Source organism: Rhinolophus sinicus, chromosome 3, assembly GCF_057876585.1.
Source record: "Rhinolophus sinicus isolate RSI-liver-muscle chromosome 3, RSI-T2T, whole genome shotgun sequence".
NCBI lineage: Eukaryota > Metazoa > Chordata > Mammalia > Chiroptera > Rhinolophidae > Rhinolophus > Rhinolophus sinicus.
Window position 1 is genome coordinate 14711955 of NC_142503.1, and position 25263 is coordinate 14737217.

Below are 25263 nucleotides of genomic sequence, written 5' to 3' on the forward strand. Positions count from 1 at the left end.
AAGACAGAAGCCATTGAAGAAGAGGGAGAGTGGCAGGTATTTAGGTTACATATGGTTGTCATTTAGCTATGCATCTCATTTCCGGGATCCCTTCCAGCTACTAAGCACACCAAATTCCAAGGAGTTGCGGCCTCATTTTGAAATGTCCCCTGCTTTGCTCAGGGGCTTTAGTTTTGATCAATATTCTCGATTATTGCAAATTCCATTCTCAAACAAATAGTCTTTCCAAAAAAGATTCATGTTGTTTTAAAAACTGATAAAAATATTAAATGACTGTATTCATTTGAATACTTGCATGATCATCCCAAAGACCTAAACTGAAAGTTAACACTTGAGAGTGTAATGCTGAGCGAAATAAGTCAGACAGAAAAAGCAGAGAACCATGTGATTTCACTGATATGTGGTATATAAACCAAAAGCAACAAAAGAACAAGACAAACAAATGAGAAACAGAAACTCATAGACACAGACAATGGTTTGGTGGTTGCCAGAGGGTAAGGGGGGTGGGGGGTTGGGGGTGGGAGATGAGGGTAAGGGGGATCGAATATATGGTGATGGAAGGAGAACTGACTCTGGGTGATGAACACACAATGGGATTTATAGATGATGTAATACAGAATTGTACACCTGAAATCTATGTAATTTTACTAACAATTGTCACCCCAATAAGTTTAATAAAAAAAAAAAAAAAGTTAACATTAAGAGTTAGAGATTGACGATACATAATATAAAGTTGTTATGCACATTCATAAGAAATGAGTACAATGGATTTTGTTATTTAATATTTCTTAAGGGGCTTCTTTATTTTAACTAGTATCTTGTACCTGGAAGGTATCAGTGTCTTCAAAAGAATTTAACTGAGTATCTTTGATCATTTAACCTGGCAAGGTTGTCTGTGAGGGTATGTTTCATTCAGACTGTATAGAGAGAGTGATCATTAGTGAATTCTCATATCCATCCATCAATTTCAAGTTGTAGCTCACACATTGCCCTAAATCCAGTTCAGAAATTTATGGAAACATTGTAGCAATTCTGACATTTTAGAAACTAGTTAAGATAAATTGAAGCCATAGGGCAGAGGAGATAAACCACAGACTCTTATTTATAATTCAGTCCAAATTAAGTATTTTCAGCTACAAATTTTAATCTAGTTTTTAACTCCAGTTTGACTTTTAACTTGTAAATTCTAAATAAAATAAAGTGTATAAATCTAACTGTCAGAACGACGGTGATTTTTGTATATGAATTTACTTACAATTAATTCTGAATACGGACAAGGCAGTTTGATTTCAATTAATGAGAGTTAAATTGTTTATAGTATATGGGTTTGTCTTACTTTGTTTGGGCTGCTGTAACAAAAATACCCGAGACTAGGTGTCTTAAACAATGAACACTAATTTCTCAACATTCTGGAGTTTGGGAAGTTCAAAATTAAGACACCAAAGATTTGGTATCTCATTAGGGCCCACTTTCTGGTGCATCGACCACCGTCTTCTAGCAGTGTCTTTAATGGGGCAAAGGAAACTGCCTATGTCTCTTTTTATAAGGGTACTCATGTCATTCATGAGGGTTTCACCTTGATGACCTCATCACCTCCCAAAGACCCCCACCTGCAAATGCCATCACATTGGGGATTAAGATCCCAGCATAGGAATTTTCAGGGAGAGCAACATTTAGTCCATGCAGGGTTTATATATAAATATTTATGCACACAAAAGTGTATTCTCTTCTAAATAATTAAAGCAAGTAATATAAGGCCTGTCTGCCTGTTTAATCAATCAAATTATTTAATTCATTATAAAATATTTATGTTTAAACTTGACAGTTAATTTCATTTTCAACTATTCTCTCCAACAGATAAGGTTTTCATACAGATTTGAAATAGAAGAATGGTTGGAGATGAGGAAAAATCCATTCTTGAACAGCCATGCTTACAATGTAAAAGCTAGCATAGTTAAAACCAAGAAAGAATAATCAAATGTAAAAATAATTACATAGAATTACTATTATCAGAGAACCTCAACTTCAGATCATCTTTTGTCTTATTGCGACAGTCTACATTTATTTGACACTGATTCACAAAGATGACATGGCTATTTGGACTTTGAGGAATCTTCATATTCCATGAACAGGGAAATAGCAGAATTCCACACATCACTTCTAATAAGCGAAGGAAGCAAGGTTCCAGACACACTGTTTTGGAGGAAGACCAAGACTAAAGACCTTGATCTATGGACAATTAAATTGCTGGAAACATGATTAATTGTCAAAAAACATGGCTTCAATATGCAGGATCATTCAGAGAACCCCAGAGATCTCCCTTTTCTCAATAATATATTTTCTAGGATGGCGGGGTACAGTTGGAGGACCCATCAGAGGAGCTGAGGAAGGGAGTGTGATAGGAACTTTTGTCAGTCTTCGAAACTGCGTGAGCTGTGACATTAAGTGGGCTGTGACATTGACTGAAATAGATTCGCTCGGGGAGACAAGTTAGATGTATCTTTGATCTTTTTATAAACGACTGGATAGAAAAAAAAATTAAGCAAGAGGAAAGGAGAAACAGAATTAAAGAAAATATTGTTTTCTCTATTTATTTTTTTCTTATAATGTCCTGATTCTTTAGCCTAGAGCTTTAAATATTTTTGTAACTACTTTCTGGGGAAACTGTCATCTTACAGTAATTTTGTATGTATTGAGCTCCTAAAGCTATGGATGCTTTATAAAGCCACAATGTAAATTTATACCACTCCATAATCCCTGTCACTTTCCCTGTCTCCACATAAAGAGCAAGAGATGTAACATTTCATTATTAATTACAGCAACAGCAAGCTGGCTGTCAAAGAATCAAACCCCTACACACTTCCCCCACCATGCTGCTGAGCTTTCAGCCATTTACTCATTAAACTTATGATGATGATGGAGTTTTTAAAACCCGCTGTTTGTAATGGACAGTAGGCCTTAAAAATCTGTCATAAATTGCTCAGTTGAGGAAATCAAATGACAGACTGATCCAGCTTAAGAGCCAACAATTTGTATCATAAAAGCAAGTTGTGTCTGTAACTGAGCTTTTATTTTACAAAGAATGTGAAGGCCATTGGGACTATAAGTGGATGCCATGGGATTGCTTATCTGAGAGTACTTATTCACAATAAAGGGCTAAATACACAGGGGTGAAAAAAAAAGAAAATAAACTAAAACAAAGGCACAAAAGCACCCTAAAGTGCCTCCTGGTTTTGTTTTTTACATAATACAATATTGGTAAGTAAAAATGACTATATCCAGTTTTGAAAATGTATTTTCCTTAACATTTTAATAACAGACTACATAAGATGAAAGATCACAGCATGTTTCAAGGTGAATACAGATCAAGTCAGAGCACTAAGCATACGAAGTAATTTTATCTCCCATCTAGTAAGGGGTTTAGAAATGTACATCGATTTTGATGTTTTCCATTCATTTATTCAAGTAATATAACTGATTATATATTATAGTCCAGCTTTTTATTCTAAGCATTTTGGAATACAAGGATGCAATAAAGAGAAAAAGAGTCTTCCTCTGAGGGAGAGAAGAAAAAAGCAATATGCATAATATACATACTTAAGTTACATGGCGTGTTGGAAAGGGACGCATAGTGGTATTTAGAAGTAGGAAGAGTGAAGCAGGGTTGGGAGGGCAGGTGTGTTGGTAGGACAAGGGGAGGACGCAAGCTCAATCAGAAGGTAACGTGAGCAAATGCATCTGGGAAGCGAAGGAGACGGGGACATGGACACTTGGAGGGCGAAGAGCTTTTCAGGGGGAGCGGTCAGCTTTCAGGATCGAATGTGCTGGGGAAAAGCACATCTTCCTTTGACTCGGTAGAAAATCTTGTCAACACCAAACAGTAGAGAAGTAGCTCGCTGTGTGGTGTTCCCGATACGAAACAGCTCTTTCTAATATAGGTCAGGGCTCATCAAAGACCGATCATGCCACCCTACAATAGTTGTATCCACTGAGAGCCTATGTATTTATTACTTTTTAATTTAAAAAATGTTTTTCAATTGCAGGTGACATTCAATATTATATTAGTTTCAGGTGTACACCATAGTGATTAGATATGTATATAAATTACAGAGTGATCTCCCTGAAACGGCTTGGACCCCCCTGACACCATGTGTAATTATTACAATATTATTGACTATATTGCCCATGCTGTACTTTACATTCTGGTGACTACTGTGTTTCCCCGACAATAAGACCTAACCGGAAAATAAACCTTAGCATGATTTTTCAGGATACTCGTAATATAAAATAAGCCCTACAGTATTTCCCCAAAAACAATATTAATTTTTGCTCAAAAAGACATATTAGGGCTTACTTTATATTACAAGCATCCCGAAAAATCAGGCTGTGGCTTATTTTCTGGTTAAATCTTATTTTCGGGAAAACACAGTATTTTGTGACTGTCAGTTTGTACTTCTTAATCCCTTCCCCTTTTTCACCCATCCCCCAACACTCGCCCATCTGACAACCATCAGTTTGTTCCATGTATCTGTGAAAATAAAGACCTTTTTAAAGGCCTATATTTGGCACCAAAAATACCATTGTATTCTGTGCATCTGTTTGTGCATGTGTATATGCCAACCTTCAATTACATAGACGTAACAATATGTAAAAATTTAATAATCCATTGACAAAATTTCTGTTTTACTCATATTAGCAGAAGAATTGTTCTACCATTATGGTGCCACATTAATCAATTATTTAGACTTTTAAATCCCAGGGACGAACTTTACCTGGGTAATGTAGCTATGAAGAGAAAAGAAGGAAAAACAAAAAACAAAAAAACACTTTGGTGTTAGCATAATTGGAAAGATACACAAAAATTGAAGAAAATCTGCTATTGTGATACAGGTGGTAACATTTAGGCCCTGAAACCCTATCCAGACAAAAATAAATTTTTCAGGAACTGTATGCAAGAGAACAAGAAATGATCAGTAGCAAATCACCAAATATGAGCTGATGCCACTAAAGAAAAAGAAAAGAAAAAAAATCACAGATTTATGTCTTCCTGAAATCTAAGCATTCCTTAGCTTTAACTGTGTATGTCACTATACGAAACTCTCTTTAACCTGAACTTCCAGTATGATTTGCAAAGAACACTTGCTATTTCTTACAACTCAGAAATTGCTTTATAACTTTTCTAAAAGGCAGTCTTGACAGTAAATGCACATTGTATGAATTACTATTTTCATATTTTGTACATTAATTGTCATTCAATTTTTAATAAGTTATATATGGTCCAGTGTGTGTGAATGTGCATGCGATCTACATTAGACCAGACAGTAAAATATTAATACAATTCTGAATCATTATATATTATTTTTTTCTGCATTACTTGGACTGATGTTCTTTCCCGCTGCCTCCCTTCTCTCTGTCTCTCTCTGTCTCTCTCTCTCTCTCACCAACCCCTTCCCCAACTCTGGCAGCCTGGATGCTGCTTTAGGATATTTACTCAATATAGTACTATGTATTTCCCAGTGATTAGTTATAATTAGAGTTAATGACTGTATACTTCTGTTAATATTATAAGTTCCTCTTTACATTTGTGATTATAATTATGAAAAATAACCATGAACATTCATGGCTGTTTATTCCTCTCAATCTGCCCCATCAATTTCCCAAGAGCAATTGGTACATTTTAAATCTTCACCTAACTCTTCTCCCTACGTTGTAATTGGTGGCATCTATTTTTAAAGTAAGGTCTACTCCTGTGCTATTTTGTTTTGATAATTTATGAGAACCCAGTGCCAAAAACAGGCACATGGGTGCTATAAAAAAAAGCAGCCTGGTAATTGCTTAAACAAAACTGGGCCCGTAGGATGACGGGCAATGAACTCTCATTAAGGTTAGGTTACAGACACGTCTGCAATTTCTCTGAATAACCATTTTATTTCTCTTTATACACTACGGTGCATTCCATAAAATGATAATTTTGAGATATACCAGCAATTTGTTTAAACAAAAAATAAAGAAACATAGTATTTTACTAAGTTACACACTTAAATAAAAAAATAAAAAAATGTGTGTTGATACAAAAATTATTCATATGGAAGCAATGAGATTTCCACTGTAAAGCTAGAGATCATTTTAAAAGCTTGCCCCCTTTGTGGTAACCTTTATTCGCTGTTTAAATTCAACCTCACCTTCCCTGCCCTCTAAAACTAAAAAAAATACCCTCAGTCTCTTATTGTTTTTATGCACAATTTAAACAAAATAATTTAGTGTTTTAGCTTGGCTCAGGAATTATAAAGATTTCAGTTCTTAAGGTTACTCATTTATAAAATGGCCTATGTACCTCATCTGAAATGTGAAAGTTTTGAAAACGTGAAAAAAATTATGAAAATCTTATTATATGAAATTTTCTAATACAAAATATAGGGAGTTTAAAATCAAGTATACTTACAAACTAATTCTGAACTGAACTAATAAGTAGATTCATTTAAGTGTTGTTGTTTTTTAATGTAAGTAAACATTTTAGTTGCTTTTCCTTATTAAAAACAGCTCCTAACGTGTCTATTTTGATGTTTTAAAAGAAAGTAAACTTGGGAAAATTGAAACAAAATGAAAATAAATGTGTGTGTAACTTTTATAGTTAGCAAAAAGTGCTTTATTATTTTTGTACTTAATGGAAGCCTTTTTAAAATTAAGTTTAAATTTTACACATCAAATGCATGTTTGAATGTAAGATCAAATAGATTTTGAGCCATTTCTACAAGAACTTTATATTGTAACATCATGCAGACAAAAGCTATAATCTAAGGTTTTGTTTCATGGTCATTTTATTCCTTTCTAATTTTTGACATGACAAATCCTATCTTTTTATTTTCAATTATTAGCTTACAAATATGTAGGACACATTTGTGCACATGGAGAGATGAGAATGAATGGAATCCTGTCAATTAACACATGTTCACCCTAATATCAATCATAAACTGAAATCCTATAGACAAAAGAGTCAGGTAACCAGATACTCTTTTACAACTTTTCTTCTAATAATTTAAAGTTTTGGTGAAACGCAGTATCATGTTTTTCCCCCAACGAGTATTTCCTTCCATTAAAAAACCAATAATGATTTTGGAGGGTTAACAATACTGTGATTTATTAATTCAATTGTTGTAACTTCTGTAGTTATCAAAATACTGTTCATATTCAATAAAAAATAAAAACACCTCTATTTACTAGTTAACATATGCTCCTTAGTAGGTGAGTAGTCACAGCAGAAAGCCACTAATCAATTGGTAAAATTAGCATCATTAGTTAAGAAGAGCCTGAGTGTTCAAACTGTAGCAGGTTTTCTGGAAGCATGTGTGTTGGCAGAACCCTGTGATGCAGCATCTGCGATAACTGTCTGCGTTATGCTTCCATTTAGCTGGTGTCATCACTCTGTCACTTTCATCCATTCCATAATTTTCACAAAAAGAAAGCAAATCACAACAACTCTTCAAATACTGGAACTGTATGGCGAACTGTCAGTTTCCCCTCTATAAAGTTGTTTATCTCAGGATTTTACTCAGTACACAATTTCTCAATAGATCTGGCCCTCCTATCCAAATGCAAAAGAAAATCCCATTGATCAATGGGGACCGCAGTGCTTATCAGCAGCCAAACAAGGACAGCTTAATTCTTCAGATTAGCATTTGCCTCAAAGCAGCAAAGGGTTCCTGAGAAATTACTATTAATGTATTAAAAAGTACCCAACTTCTCTATCTTCCTCCCATCAGCTGAAATATAAGCCAAGGCCACGTGGCTGTATCTTAATCACATTTGAGCTTGAGAACCATCCATTGGAAGCCTGTCTCAGTTCATGGATATGAGAGATTGTAATATTTTAACATTCCCTACTGCCAAGTTGCTAAGCAATAAAATTATCTTGGCACTTTTCTGCCAGTTCATCATGAAGAACTACTTTAGCTTTGCTTAGTCTCTTGATAAAATAAATGGAAGGCAGCTGTACCAAACGGCCTTTCAGAAACTGTTGCCAAACAAATCCCTGGAACTTTCATCCCTTTGCATGACTAATTGAGATGGCTTGAAACAGAGAAATCCTACATATGCATCAGCATAGAAAATCATGTCTTACATCATAGTGGTTACATTTATACAAATATTAGCTCATAATTCTAGCATCGTGCTATTGTCCCATAATACTTTTAGCCAAGATAAACATAAGTGTGATGATTTCTCAGCTAAAGGTACATTTTTCATATCCTATCATACTTGACACTATTATGTTCAATTAAGTGAATATTTCTTCTTAACATTTACTTATATTTTAAAAGTTTTGATCACTCATTGCCAAAGGTATGTTGGATGGATAATTTCCAACAAGAGAGAAGTGTATAAAGTAAAAAGCTGTAGTTCCCCTTTCATTTAAGTCTTGTTTTGGTATGTAATTTTTCAGACCCTTCTGTTTGTGTGGGTGTGTGTGTGTAAGCTAAGACTTTTATTTTACAAATTTATAGTCTTAATCAACACGTTTTTTATTACTGTTAAGGTTTATAGTAAAACTGAATCAGATCCTGAGTCACTAACTAATGTCATTAAATGACCTAAATTCTGCCTTTTAATCTCAGAGGAGCCAGAAAGTCCCAAAAGCAGAACATTTTGGGAGACCACCCCTCTCCTGGCTTAAAACACACGTGTCACCAAAGAAATGCCCTCTGGGCAAGTAAACTTACATCATCCCAGGAACTGCCTCGCTGCACCCCAGTCTTACAGATTATACTATTTCCAGCTTCAGAGTTTACAGGTTCTGTTCCCTCAGGCTGCCCACCTCACAGGTCAGTGCTTTCACCCAGCCTACTCTTACTCATCTTTAATCTCAGCTTGGAAGCACAGAGTGTCCTTATGGTGGCCTTCTCTATCAACCCAGATGAAGTTAGGGAACGTCACCCAACTGGGCAACATGACACTTTGTATATCTCCCTCATAACACTTCTCACTCTTGTTTTTTTTTTTTCTGATTCTTTGCTTTCCTCTTACACTGTGTTCTCCGTGAGAGCAGGGCACAGTGCCAGGCATTTATGCCTTAATTGAGCAGACATCTATTGTCTGGTGAAGCAATGCACCGGGTGCTAAGGATAAAGTGATATATTCTAATGGCGTGATTCTCTTTCTCACTGACCTTGTCTTTGAGACAGATGTGAACAACAAGTTACACTGAGTATTACTTATTAGAGTAGTGGTAACATCTATAAAGGGAAAATGTATAGTGGCCATGTGAGTCTATGGGGCAAGTTATTCTGCTGAGAGAAGCGGGTGTGTAGGGAAGGGCCCCAGAAGAATTTACATTTAAGCTGAGACCTGAAGGGTAAAAAGGACTTTATTGGGAAAAGTGAAGGTTCTCCTCTACTTAGTGGAATTCTCGAAGGGTGTGGAGTAAAGAGCTTAATGAGCCATAAGTGATGGACAGCTATTTAGGACAAGAGGTAGACGAAGGCCAGTCTGGTCAGCAAGGTTTTCATATTATTAAATAATTTTATCTTTTCCTAAAGATATTGGAAAGACATTGCACAGTATGAAGCAGATCAGTGATATGAGTAGGTCTAGAAAATAGACCTAGAAAATAGAAAATGATGGATTTGGCCAAGATGGTGAAAACAAAGAGAGAAGAATTGAATAATACTTTGGATTTAGAAATGGGAGAACTTAGTTATGGATTGAATGTGGAAGATCCGGGTTAAGGAAGATGAAGGTAAAAAAATAATAATAAAAGCAATGCTAACACATAGCACTTGTTGGCCCAAATCATTGTTTTAAGTATTTTACAATGTTAGTTTATTTAATTCTCACAATAACCATATGAAATAGTAGTGTTATTACTCTAATAGTAGAGAGTGGAGAACAGAGTTGGACAGCCTTGGAGTGGAGCTGGTATTCAAACTCTGGTGGCTTGGCACCGAAAACTATCACTGAAATATTACACTCAGGTTCCTGGAATGAGAAACCAAGTGGACGGGAGTACCATAATCAGAAGCAGAGGACACTGGAGACATGAATCTGGATTAAAGTATGAGACTTTGAATTTGGGTTGTGCCAAACTTCAAGTGCCTTCTGCAATGTGTAAGTGCAGGCGGTGGGTCTGGCAAGCCAAAGTTGAATGTGAGCAGGAAACTTCATTTTGGAGCTCAAGTATAGATGATGAATCAAGTCACAGGATAAGTGAAATTATACTGGGTTACACTAACAAGTAAGAGAAAAGAAAGTCTATGCTGAACAGGGGAGGTGGGGGTGGGGTGAAGGCGTAAGGACTCTGAGAAGAACTTGCCTGAGTACATAGTAGGAAAAAACAATGGAGAAAAGCTGTTACAAGAGCCAGAGAAGGACCTTTGTAAAGGAGAGGACAGTCAACTGGTACATTACAAGTTCTCAGAATTCTTATTAATTCATTGATTGTTCATTAGGCTATACTTTAACATCTATATATTTTAACTTGAGTGTTCTCAGATCACTTCTACTTATGCATAAATTTGTGATCATGCCCTATGAAGTGTGAGTCTTTTCATTCACTCTACTAAGAGCACAATTTTAGAAAATAAATTATTTTCTCTAAGAACATATATATTTTTTTCTTTCTCCATCGAATATGTGGTTCAGAAATATAATAATTTCTAAGAACTAAACATAGTAAATCTTGAAAATCATATTTATTGGTTAAAGTATAATACATTTCTAGGAAATAAGCAAATTGGGATGAGTGTTGATATTATCCAACTAATATTTGAAAGATATCTTTGATTTAAATTACTGCCAACTTATACCAATTTAACTAATGTATCACTAATGGTAACAACATTAGTTGGTTTTATATACAAGTGCAATGGAGACACATAGATATAAACTCTGTCAGTTATTTTTGTCCTCGTGGTCAATATCTCATGGCCAAAAATATAATTAAGATTTCAACACTAAAGTTGACATGTAAAATTGGGACAGAAGTGTACGGTTGCTTTTATTTGTTATAAAGAGGCATATGCCCTATGTTCATTTTAACCAACTGTAATTCTCTACCACTTTAATTCATAAAAATTACATAAAAATATACTCATGGCATTGTTATAAGGTAAAAGTGGCAATCTGTCAGCTGCATAGTGATAACAACAATCTGACATTAATTATGAACATATATGCCAGAAACAAGTCACAATACACCCAAAATCAAATTGACATAGTTAAATATATAGATTCAGAACCAGGTGTCTGGTAAATTTTACAGCAAATAGATAAAGATGTTGCAATGTGAATTAAATCAAATTAAGTTTACCTGACATAACGAACATGCAATTGTCTGATACAGTCACCTCACAAGATTTTAATTTCCTTCCTAAAAATGTTTTTCATCTTATGATCTTGACATCCCAGGCAGCAACTAGAATTTGTAGAGTGACACGGAGTTTCTTCTCAGCTAATAACTGTATTTGCTCAATTTGCAGACATATATGAATAAATGAGTGACTAACAGGATAGACACTAACAAGTTCAGAAGAAATTTCATTGAAATATTTTCGAAATTAGCTTAAGTAAACATTTTAAACATAGAAATAATGTTTTATCTAAATTCCTAGAAAATTAGTTAAAAACCCAGATGAGAAAAATAAATATCCTAATAACTAATAGCCTATGTCCTCATATAATATCTAATGTTTCATAAATAATGGAGAATTAGTTTTGTTTTCCTCCTTTAATTATCCATTCTCTCCTATATATCACCATTGTATTTCTTCCTCCAGGTCATTCCCAGAACCTTTTGTACAATGCTGAGGTTTCTTCTGTATGGGTTTAAAATTAATTGAACTTGTTAATTATTTCTAATGTAAGAATCAATCAATCAGCAAATACTGACTTTTTCTTAAAAACATATGGGACCAAGTCTCATCCTAGCCTACATTGCACACTAGGTCAAGCCACCATCTTCTCTTAAGCAAATTACTACAGGAGTCTCCTGCTCTTTTTCCCTAAAATAATGTCTTCCTACTGCAGGCAGTGATTATTTAAAATGTAAATTACAGTATGTCCTCCCATGCTTGCCATCCTCCATTGGCATCCAATCACACTTAGGATAAAATACAGCAATTCAGGGTGGCCTGAAGAATATCCCATGCAGCTTATGTCTGTGTCTCTGAAATCAATCTCTTCCTCTCCTCTCTGGAATCTGCACTGTAGTTCTGCTGACCTCCTTGCTGTTTCTTTAACAGGTCAAGATCATCCCTGCCTCACTTAAAATGACTTTGTTCTACCTTCTGCCAGGAAAACCCTTTTTCAAATCAATTTATTAAGGACTCTGTTCAAATACCCTCTTCAAAAAAGCCCTATTACTTGTCTTGCATTGGCTTTCTTCATAGATTTTATCAACACTTTACTATATATATTTTCCTTACTATTTTTCCTTTTTCTTTCTCTCTTTTGCTGAAATGCAAGCTCCTTGACATCAGACTTTGCCTTTTCCTTTTTATTATTGTATGTATCCCGACATAAATGAACGAATGAATCACTAATGACTTCTGACTCTTCTATCTTGTGACTGTCCTTACTATTTTCCTACTGAAAAATGGCAAACTTTTCACATTTTAAGCTAATGATTTTGTACTTTTTTACAAAGTGAAACATAAAATTAAAAACAGGTATTACCTTATACAAATGGTAATCATTTTTATTCAAATTATCTTAATTCAAATAGCAACCATTTTTTATCTTATTTTATTGTTTCATTGAGAGTCAACTGAAACTATTGTGTTATTCGAAATCCATGAAACTTGCATTTTTCGTAATTTTTAAATAATATCTCATTAAATAAACTATATATTCTTTAGAATCAATAATGATTATGGCAATCTTGTAAAATTGAACTGAATGAACACATGGGGAGACCAAGTTTACATTACAAAACGAGGAATAGAATCCTACTGCTGAATTGAAGCATAGAAACTCTAAGCTGCAAACTTACTGATCCAAACAGGTGAGAGATTCTGCGAACATAGTGACATGAATCCAAGTTTCTTCAACCCTAGAGAGTCACCATTTGTGAGAAAAAGTCTACTGCCATTTATGATAAAAAAAAAAAAAAATCATATATTAAAATCACATATAAATAATAAAATTGTGTATATAATTACAGTTACATAATTACGCATGTAAGTATATACATAATTTTATAATTATATAAAATAATTGTGTATCTATTTGTGTAAGTATGCACATATAATACATAAACTTAAATTATCAAAATTTATCTAAGGTCGTGTAATTAGTTATTAGGGGATCTAGGGCCATATCACGTCATCTATTCATGAGGTCTCTGTTCTCCCCATTAGATCTTTCAGCTTGTTTCTGAAGAAGGTCCTTAATTATTCACTGAGATACTGGAAATGATGGTGAATCAGGCTCCATTCTTATAGGTACTCAACAAATGCACAAAGACTTCAAACAAATAAAACTCCAAAGTAGTCATTCCCATTGAGAAGGTTTTGCACATGATGTGTTGTTATGAAACCCTATTCTCTAACTCTTCCTAAGAATAAATACACATCTATCCATTTCTTTCCCCACTTAGATAGGAACAGAGAAAAATGAAGACGGGGAGGGGAGTGGTGGTTAGTGGCAAAATAAACATGAGGCTGTTCACTTAAGTTTTTCATTTCTACAATAGGGTGAACTATAGCAGAAAACACACGTTCAAGGCAGTCACACAGTAGGGACACAGAAGGTATACAATAAACATTTGTTAACAAAATGAAATGATACATTGATGAAGGAATGAATTATCCTACTCACAGAGTAGGGGCAGAGAAGATCTAAGAGTTGAGATCTAAGAGTACAGAAATCTCTGAAGCATAAAACAGCTCAGAAATTCAATGTGAATGAATGTATTGTAATTCAGTGCCTTTCAATAGACACACAGTGACTGCCTACCTCTTTTTATCATACAAAACAAAACAAAACAACAAAAAACCCTCATAGCATTTAAACGTTCTTCTGGAATGAAAATGTGCCTGTGTTATTCAACATACACTTTACCCAAGTGATTCTTGTGGCTGCAAACACTTAATGGTAATGACCTACAAAACAAGTAATGTATTTTTAACAGTAGAATTCCAAACAATATTTATTAATGAAGCATGCAGACTCAAAATACCTTTTAAATACTATTAGTGGCTATTATGATACAAATTCTCCAGTTTATAGTATATTTAAGTTTTAATCTTGTAATAATGTAAATTAAATACATAAATACTCAAGTGAAAGTCCTATAACATCACCTTAAAAATATTTATCTGCTATTGAGAGAGCCACAAAATATTCTTGTTATAGGTGTTTTAATGTTTTCTCTTATGTCAACTGGAATCATATTTTCACCTTTTTATACAGTTAAACAACAGATTGAATAAAGGGCTTAAAGTTAACACAAAATAAATAATTATTCTGTATAATTTAAAAAAACACAGACACGAGTTGGTAACAAAAATGTGTTTATAACTTTGTATCCTACATCCTCCATTCCTTTATATTATACCGTTTTCTCATAATTATAGACTTTTAACTACCAAATTGAGGGAAGAGGATACTGCAAACTCCTAACTAGAAAGTAAATTATCTAGTAGGTGAGAGGATGACTTTTTTTTAAAATTTGACTTAATTTAAAGCATTGAAAATGCCCCCAAATTAATGCTTACTTTTAATATTTTTAATCTAGATGAAGAAAAATAATTACGTAATCAAATCAGAAAGACAAGTGGTGTTGCTTTTACAATAAAACAGTGCTGAGATGGTTTCTTGCTTGAACAGTTATATCATCTTTATTTTTGTCACTTGAAAGCAACTGACTCCTGGGAAGCTGTGAATTTTCTATTTACACACCCCGGTAAACAAACCAAGATCATATGAAATGTGGCTAGCTAGCTTAGCCATAACCTTCAGGGAGGTCCAGAAGTGATGTTTATTGCAAATGGATATATATATATATATATATATATATATATATATATATATATATATGTATATATGTATATACACACACACATATATATATTTGCAATATATATATATATATATATATATATATATATATATATATATTAGATGTGTATATAGATACAGCTTTATGATATTATTTATTTAAATGTTCTTATGGAAACTTAAACTTGTACATCCAGTCTCAGCTTCTAAGAAATTATTGTTTTATAAAAATTAGGTAATATACTATCCTCATACTCATTACTGTTTATTTCCATTCTGTACTCTATTTTGCCTTCCCGAAAGATCTTTTGGCCAAATTAAATTCCAAGGATATTTTCTTAGGGAACCAATGCCATTTGATGAACATTTGCTATTTTCTTTTTATCTCAAGGAGCAGGTTAGGCATTTGTCTCCAACTTTTCATTCAGTTTCTAATACTGTCTGGTTCTTTTTGATGATGTTTGTTTTCTCAGCCCTCAAATCAACATTAAAATACAAGGTAAGCTATTAAGGAAGTGGCATTGGCAATAATCACATTTGTCTTATCAATAGTGAAACTATAATCATCAGTATTTGCCCTATCAAGGAAAAAAAAATCACTAGAAGGCATTTATAATGAATAAGAGATGCCTAAAACTTTTAGAGAGTATCATGCATAGCACCTATCTGGCAGTAGTCAGGATATCCATGGTACCACCTTAGCGATATGTTTCTGACTTTCTATCCTGTCTCACACCTTTGATATCTACCCTCAAATACACAAATCACGTTCTCTTTCTCTGCTCTTCGATTTCTTTCCTGGTACACCAACTCCTTGGAGATTTTGGTCCTATACAACGCCCTTTATTTCACCACTACACACGAGTCTATCAAGTACAAACATAAGGCCTTGTCCTGTGACTACAATTATGATGTTTGCTTGCACTTCCTTATGTCACCTGCCTACATCTTTGATGCTCATCATCTGTCACTGATGCTATTTCTATAACTAACAGCTACCACTTATGAAGCATTTGTTATATTTCAGATATCGCGGTAAGTTCTTTACTTATATTGTCTCACTTAATGCTCACAGTCCCCTCAGTTGTCATTTGTGTGTGGCCACTATCCATATTATTTCATTGAAATTACCATGAATTTTACTTTATTTTTATTTATTTCAATTTTCCCAGATTTATTGCTATATAATTGACATATAACACTGTGTAAGTTAACGGTGTAAAGCGTGTTGATTTGATGCATTTATAAATTGCAAAATGATCACCATGACAATACTAAGATTTTAAGAAGTAACTTGACCAACGTTGCACAGCGGAGATAGAAATGGATTTGAGGATATCTGTACTCATTTCCTAGGGCTGCAATAACAAATAACTTCAAATGTGCTATCTTAAAATAACAGAAATGTATTTTTCTCACAGTTCTGAAGGCCAGAATTCTAAAATCATGGTCTCAGCAGGTGGTTCCTTCTGGAGGCTCTTAGGGAAAATCTGTTCCATGGCCCTGTCCTATCTTCTGGTGGCTGCCAGCAATTCTTGGTGTTCCTTGGTTTGTAGCTACATCACTCCAATATCTAATTCTATCTTCACATGGTCTTTTTCCCATTGTGTCTCCCCTGTGTCTCTGTATCCAAATATCCCTCTCCTTTCTCTTTTAAAGACAAAGCCCATAGGGTTTAGGACCCACCCTTATCTAGTACGACCTCATCTTAACCTAATTACATCTGCAAAGACCTTGTTTCCAAATAAGGTCCCATTCACAGTGACGAGAGATTAGGATGTGAACATATCTCTTTGGGGGGACACAGTTCAACCCACTACATTGTCTGATTTCAAATTATACACACAATTATCTAGTTTGCTGCTCCAAACTATGTTATACTGCTTCCTGGAAGACTCACTTTCAAAGGCCTGTCTTATCTCCACCAAATGCTCCCTATGTCCGTTTCATCTGCCTTGTCCTCTATGTTTTCTAGACCCTATTTCAAGCTATCCTTAGCAAGAACTTGAAGAAAATCTCCCATTTTTTACAGACACTCAGCTAACCCAAAATAAGGAATGTTTTCCCTGATTGTCTAATTCTACTGTTTCTTCTGCCTTGTAGACCTCCTGAAAACTTTCCCTCTCAAAGAGGAAATCTATATGTACTACATATCTGATGTGATGATCTCCTCAATCAATATATCAAGTCAATAATAAGTGAACGGAAACATTTTGACATTTTTTAAAAATTCATTTATAATTTTTTTCAATAAATCTTTCATCACACACACACACACACACACAACACACACACACATGGTTCCAATGACTGTTGACTTAAAACCTTGGAGATATTTTTATCTATGCTTACATCTATAACCACTGAGCTATGAATATTTTCTATTTGTAAAAAAAACTTGTTTCTCCCCTCTGCATCCTTTTGTGATATGCTTGGCCTTCAGGTCTACTCTCACATTTTAATCTGACAATTATCATTAATCATTCACAGAAGAATTAATATCTGTGGTGTGTTTAAACTTCATTTGCTTTATTATTTTACATGTGACAGTCTTGTCTTCTGAAAAGAATACAAGCCCCTCAAAGTCAAGTACCTAATATATAATATACATAATGTTTGTTCAGCCCACCATACTACGTATTATTCAATAACTGTTAAGTGTGCACAGCAACAATCATTTTATATATATATATATCATCTTATTTTACTATAAGACCAGGTCTTCAGTATAATATAATATAATATAATATAATATAATATAATATAATATAATACCGGGTCTTATATTAGTTTTTGCTCCAAAAGATGCATTAGAGCTGATTCCCCGGCTAGGTCTTATTTTTGGGGAAACATGGTATATAGAGATAGAAAGATAGACAGGTAGATATCGATCTCTCTCTCTCTCTCTCTCTCTCTCTCTCTATATATATATATATATATATGTGTGTGTGTGTGTGTGTGTGTGTGTGTGTGTGTTTGTGTGTGTGTGTGTTTGTGTGTGTATGTGTGTGTATATATATATATGTGTGTATATATATATATATATATATATATATATATATATATCCAGTATGCCAAAACAATGTATACAAGTGGACACTTTGGTTAACAATTTCTCAAGCAATTCGCCATAATCAGAAGTGTCTGAAGAGAGAGAGAGAGAGAGAGAGAGAGAGAGAGAGAGAGAGAGAGAGAGAGATTTATGTGTAACTATGCTTGGCATTCAGTTATCAGACACAGTTGTAGCTTTTTAAGAATTTAACAAAAGAAAAATAAAATTTCTTCTACATCTGGAGTGTCCATGGGAAACTGAACTAGTCTTTTTTGTTACTAAATAAGAGCTCAACACTTTATCAGGCATAAGTGTTAGGGCAGACAGCACAGTGCTTAGTTAGATCTTCTAATAGAGTATGACTTTGCTAGTTACTTGGTTAGAAAAAAGTCCCCTCTACATAGACAAATAAGAAAAACAGACCAGCTCAGACCAGACTCCAGCTGAAGATCATCTGGTTTGCTGATGGGAGCAGAGGTGAAATTTTACCCTCTAAGGCTCTTTCTACAAGATGCCATTCATCACACAGGGTGGTCCTGGCTTTAGCTCAGAGGATAAAGACTTCTTTAGTAAGGAAGTGAGATTTGAACACCTTGTTTAAATACTTAATGCACATTCACCATTTATTGTATTTCAGCACCTTATACAGATTAATCCCTTTAGTATTCTTCATCTTAATCCATTTAGTACTTATTCCAGCTGTATGGATCTATACACACCCAATTTACTCATATGGACACCAAGGCAGGGAAAGATTAAATGATTTGCCCAAGGTCACATGGCCTTGAAGTGGCAGTTTCAGGTTTTAAATATATGCAACCTGACACTCAAGCCATATTCAGAAACATTACACTGTCTCTAAGATGATAAAAGGAATTGCAATAAATGTAAGATCCTGAAACTACTACAAAAAGGAAAAGAAAAACAGGAGGCATTATTAAGTCAGGAAACTCACACTGGGAAATATCGGCTTATAGCATCATAGGCTTGATAGAGAATGTACTTTTGAAAAAAGTGTAAAGTTCAGAAACCATTCTGGGAGCTTATTTAGATAAAGATCTTAACACTTTTTGTATCAGGCTAAAATCTTTTCTCCAAAGATTAAATCAAAAAAGGGGTTAGCCCTTTGATTTGCCCACAATTTTCCACTGCCTATAATTTTGGTCTCCAAGTAGTGAAACAAGTAATTCCTAAATTAAGAGCTTATTAGTCCTTTATTCTCCTAACTGTACAGAAAATTGTATTAAAAGTAATTTTCCCCTCAGAAGCAATCCAAAGAGCAAAGATTAAATATGCAGGGAGACTATGATTTAGCTCTTAAAGGAGTATAACCGAAAGCAATTAAAGTCAATATATTTAGTTACTAGGTTTTTATTGGATATTTTAGCCACATAAAAAAGATTTGAAAAATAACATGTTTCCAGTTGACACAGCCTTTGATCTGATTAGTTTCCCTTTTGAAAATAGATAGTTATGGTACAAGAAGGCTCTAATAGTGCAAAGTGACTTGTCTTGTTATGTTTGGGAAAATAGCACAAGATTTCATTTTATCAGTGTGGTTCCGCTTTCAAGAAGAGAGAGAAAAATCACACAGCTATCTCCAAGTCCATGTTGTTTTTTACATAAGATACTATCTCATGGGAGGTGGGGCTCCAAGTCTCCCCCATCTCCTTCTGGAATTCCTGTGTGGCCTGCCCATACTTTCAGGAGACTGGATACATGTGACTAGAGTCACTGTTAAGCTCCAGAGAGAAAGAGGCACTAAGTTTCCAACCCCAGCCTCCTTGTTTACCTCAATCATTTCCAGAGGGTAAGGGGGGTGGGGGGTGGGGGGTGGGAGATGAGGGTAAGGGGGATCAAATATATGGTGATGGAAGGAGAACTGACTCTGGGTGATGAACACACAATGGGATTTATAGATGATGTAATACAGAATTGTACAACTGAAATCTATGTAATTTTACTAACAATTGTCACCTCAATAAATTTAATAAAAAAAATAAAACAAACAAACAAACAAACAAAAACTATAGAAACAGCCATTGTTTGTGAATTACATACTATTTGGCAGACAAGATGCACACTGAGGCATCATTTAATTTAAAGAAAATAAATTGTAGCTTATTTCTGTTTTACAGAAGTGAAATGATATAGAAGTCAGGACGAAGGGACTTGCCTAAGTGTCAAAAAAAATGAATTTATATTTACCTTGAAATTTAAAGGGCAGCATGATCACCTAAAGTTCTTGATAAAATGCAGATGCTGAACAAGAAGGTCTGGGTTGGAGTTTAAAATTCTGCATTTCTAAGAGGACCCCAAGTGGTCTTTTCATTCCAGTCACAGGTTTCACTAGGTGGCTAGGGTCTTCCTCACACTGCTTGTTCTTCAAAAGAATATGTAACAGGGTCCCTGGGCTCCAAGGTTCTGTGAAACTCTAAAGGAAGAGGTAAGTATATGGGCTCTACCATCAGATTTTTGGGTTTTATATTCTGAATTTCAAACTTAATAACCATTTCACCTTAGGGAAATCACTAAACTCTCTAAGACAGCACTTTTTTTATCTGTAAAATGGGAGTTATAATATAACTATTTCACATTGCAGCTGTAAAGACCAAATCAGAAAATCCATGTAAATAGGAACACAGTACTTGGCATATAGTAAATGTTCCATATATATTAACTTATATTTTTCACTTTTGAAAAGCGACTTGGGTAATTCAAGAAATAATTTCCTTCTGCTGAACTTCCTCAACCCACGTGACATTGTTAATACTTGGCTATTGCTGTGTAATGCATTGCCATAAATTTGGTCAATTAAACAAAGACAAATTTATAATTGAACCATTTTTGTTAGTCAGGAGTCGGGCACAGTTTAGATGGGTCTTCTACTCAGGGTCTCATCAGGCTGAAATCAAAGTGTTGGTCAACTACTTCCTCACCTGGAGGCCCAGCTAGGGAAAGATCCACTGGCTTCTGCATCCCCTCAGGTTGTTCACAGAACTCACTTCCCTGCGGGTGTAGGACTGAGGTCCCCATTGTTTGCTAGCTGTCAGCTGGTGACTGATCTCAGTTCCTAGATCTGAGTTATGCCATGTGGCCTTGCATCTCAGCAATAAAGAACTTTCCTCACACTGAACCTTTCCCAACTCAATTCTCTCTGATTCTACTTCTGGTCCTAACCAGAGAAAACTCTGCACTTCAAGGGCCCCTGTGATTAAATCATGTCCTATTTTAAGGTCAACTGTGCTGTATACGGCAACCAAACCACCAGAGTAAACTCCCTCGCAGTCACTGTCCCCAGGATTACTCAAGGGATGTACCATAGCTGGAGGGGAACCTCCCTCCCAAGTTAGATTATTATTACCACAAGCATAGAGAGGCACATTATATAATTGGAGGGCTGTAAACTCTTAACTTCTCTTAACACTTCTCAAGTAAAAAAAAAAAAAAAAGAAAAAAAAAATTAACGTGATCCAAAATACTAGGAAACAGGCATAGTTATAAATTCAGTTTTAAGCAGATATAAAGGTCTTTCAAAAATGGTACCATCTAATCAGGGTATTAAAGAACACTTGAGAATACTCTGTATTTTAGAGAAACAAGAATTTTCTTGGAATGATGTATTTTGTGAATGTTTGGGGTTTTAAAACAGATCATTGAACAGAAGATATTTAAAGCACTTAAAAATCTTTAAAAATAAGTTATTCTTTTTTCACAAAAGGAAAGATGTTCATATTGAATGAAAAATATTACATAAGCACCTAGTTAATGGGTTTAAGGAAATAGACTGCCAAACAAAAGCAGGAAACAAAGGCAATGCTGATTAAAAAGAGATTTATAGACCTGAGCTGCATGCACTTGTTTTATGGAGTAGAACAATTGTCTGCCTCCAGAATTGGAGAATATGCAAGGATTCACTCTGCCTTATGGGCATTTCAGAGCTCTTAATCTAATAAATCCTTATCTGTCAGCCTGTAGCATGTCAAGGTCTCATTACCCTGCCTCCTCGGCTCTTGATGTGGATGGTTAAGTCCCTGTACAAATGTCCCCCTTGGGGTTCCCTGAGGTGGAGCTGTGCAGGTTTGCATCTTTACTTACTGACAAAAAAGGGGGGAAAAGAGATAACATTAAATATTCTGTTCCTGTTTTCACTTATTCATTCACTAAGAGCGATAAAAGTGGAGATTCTGTGGCATGGCCTAAGGACTGTGCTGAGCATGCTTTTTATCTTACTTGTCTCATTAGAAGTTACTTTTGAAGCATATTCAGTAGACAAGCCTGCTTGCTCCCTGTTTGTCATAATATCACCTAAGCTTTCCTAGACATCTCCAGCAAACAAGCTCAGCTTCAGCAATCCAACTAATAAAAGGAAGGTAAATTTAAATTGTACCTTAACGACAAAGAATATGACAGAGATTTTCCAAATACAACTTAGTGAACACAACTTTTATTATTGAACAGTATTGGCCTATGAAGTCTTATTCAATATGGAAAAAAAAATGTTAGGGAGTCCTCCTTTGAATATGTTATTTTATGAAATAGCGTCTACCTATGCTCAAGGAAGAAATCTAAATGAATAACAGAGTAATTTCTGTCTTTAAATCATTGAGAAAAAACAAACAAACTACAAATAACTTGTATCATTTATATATAGTGGAAGAATGAAGGTGATCTAAAAATACACAAATTTTACATGTAATAACTAAGTAGTTGGCTGGGTTTTGCTACTGTTTCAAAATTTGAACTATTGGAAAAAACAAAACAAAAACAAAACCTTACATGAGCACTAGAGAACTGAGAAATTTTAAAGTAAAATTATAACTGCACTTAATCTCATGTCTTCCTAGCCTTTTTGACATTTTAATTGTTGTACTATTTTTCAAGGAGATGGCAAGCGTGTTTTACATATGCATAACGTAGCCTATATTAATGTATATTGATTAAAGTACTGATGGAGATGCCAAGATGTTAGGATTTTCCCCAGTGTGACCATATTGACTATATCTCTCCTTTTTTTTTTTTTTTCTTTTTAAATTGAGGAAAAGAAACATATTTTTCAATGTCTCTATGTTATATGAAGTCTAGTATAGGCAATGATAGGTTTAAAAACAGACAAAGTTTAATAAAGAAAGACTAGAAAACATGTATTTCACAAACTTGTAAGTCTCATTTCTGCATGGAAGGCACTGCAGAAAAAACAATAACTCCCCTTGAGTCAGATGCTCTAGTTGCTTCTGAGAAATTTACATCTTCCTGACAGGCACTTTGTGAGGTCTGGTTTACCTGGATCACAAGAGTCCATATAATTTGCATCTTGAGCAATTTCTCTCTTTCCTTTTACCTGTTCCATGAGGAAGGAAGATTGAACCTGGTTATAAAAAGGAGCTCATTATGTCTCAGCTGTGATGAGTAGTTTAGTAGGTGTTCCTAGAGTGCAGAGTATCATGTAATGATAATATTTCTCATAGATCATCAGACCTACACATACACCAGGAAATGAAATCAACATATACCAAGGCATCGTTCATGTATCTGACCTGACATTCACCAAATAAAACTGAAGTGTCCCACAAGGTCACTGGTGAAATATGATCACAGGATGAATACACAGATCATTTGCCAACAGATATACAGGAGGGAAAAACATTTAGTGTACTTCTCAAAAATCTGAAAAAAATAATCCCCTATATTTTATTCTGTCCTTTAAGACTTATAAGGTCTAAAAATCAAAGAAATGCTTATATTTTTATACTAATTGGGATATATTTTCATAGTTTTGACAAGCTCAGTTTAACAATAAACAAAAATAAAAAAGGCAATTTGAATAAAAAATAAATGCACACAATGTGATATATAGATGATGTATTACAGAATTGTACTCCTGAAATCTATGTAACTTTACCAACAATTGTCGCCCCAATAAACTTTAATTTAAAAATAAATAAATAAATAAATGCAATAGCATTAATAATAATTATCTCTTTAGTGTACCTATTTGAATCTTACAGTTAATTGTGAATCTATCTGGATTCCAATCTAAATCAATATTGTCACAGAATCTAAAATCCACTCTTTTGCAATATTTTCTCCTCAAGATAAAGATCTTAATGAGATTCAAATATATCAATGTTCATCCTGTATTAATGAAAACTAATATCTAGGTGTAAATAAAATAATATTACAACTCACTAATTGTATTCAAACCCAGTATTTTGGGTCTGATATATAAGATAGAGGGAACGTACAACTTTAAACAAACTGGATTCTATATATCTATATCACGGTCTTCCTCTTTGCAATTTGAAATGAATCTCCTTAAAAATGATTATGTTATTTAGGCGCCTACATTAACCTAGGAAAGTCCATTTAGTGCCATTGAACTTGAATACTAATAACTCTGGCCTAAGTTGTGATTCCTGAAAGCAGCCTACTGTATCATGCAAAAGCGTTCTGGCATAGTATTGGTCATGGGCGTCATCTGGAGAGGAAAAATGGCTTTATTTCTTTCATGCACATTCCCATCACTAGTTTTGCATATAATAAAACCGATAATATTTACTAAGCTCTAATCACAAGTCAGATGTCATATTAAGTGATGCACAAGATTTTTCAATTAGTCTACAGAAAACCAATCTGAAGTTGGTACAGCACAGCTGCCTTTTATTGACGGATTCATTCATAAAGATGTGCACTCACATAATGAAAGATAATTTCTCCACATAAAAAAAATGCTGAATGGGTGTGTTCTTTAGAAATCTGGTGACAATTTGGGTTTATTTCGAGTATTTCTAAATTTAGTGTCTATTGCACTACAGTTGGTGGCGTGCTTTCCAGCACTAGTCCTTGTACATCCAATTTCAATGTTATCACAGGGAATACTTGGTACACATAAACAACTGCTTGCCTTGCTACATATTGACAAACTAGCATTAGTCATTCTTTTTATTATCTAATATACTCTTGCTACAAAAAACAAAACAAAAAAATGACAAGATGTTTAATAGTACCACCTCAGCTTTAAAAGTATATGACTCTTAATAATAGCTTTACTTCCACTATTTAAGAGTTTGCATATAAAAATGAAACCATTATTTACAAATTCATTCACAGTATAATCGTTGACATTTGGTTTCCCTATGCTTCTGAACATACAGATTTCATAAAAGGTTCATAGGTTTCCTACAGTAGATTTTATAGCAGTGGTGAATTTGAAGGAAAAA

At 34.4% G+C, this 25263-nt stretch overlaps 1 protein-coding gene across 5 annotated transcripts in view; it reads right to left on the minus strand.

Moving 5' to 3' along the window:
- The window catches only part of CDH12 (cadherin 12), an 887545-nt gene that overhangs the window by 277229 nt on the left and 585053 nt on the right, over nucleotides 1-25263 (minus strand). The window lies entirely within an intron of this gene.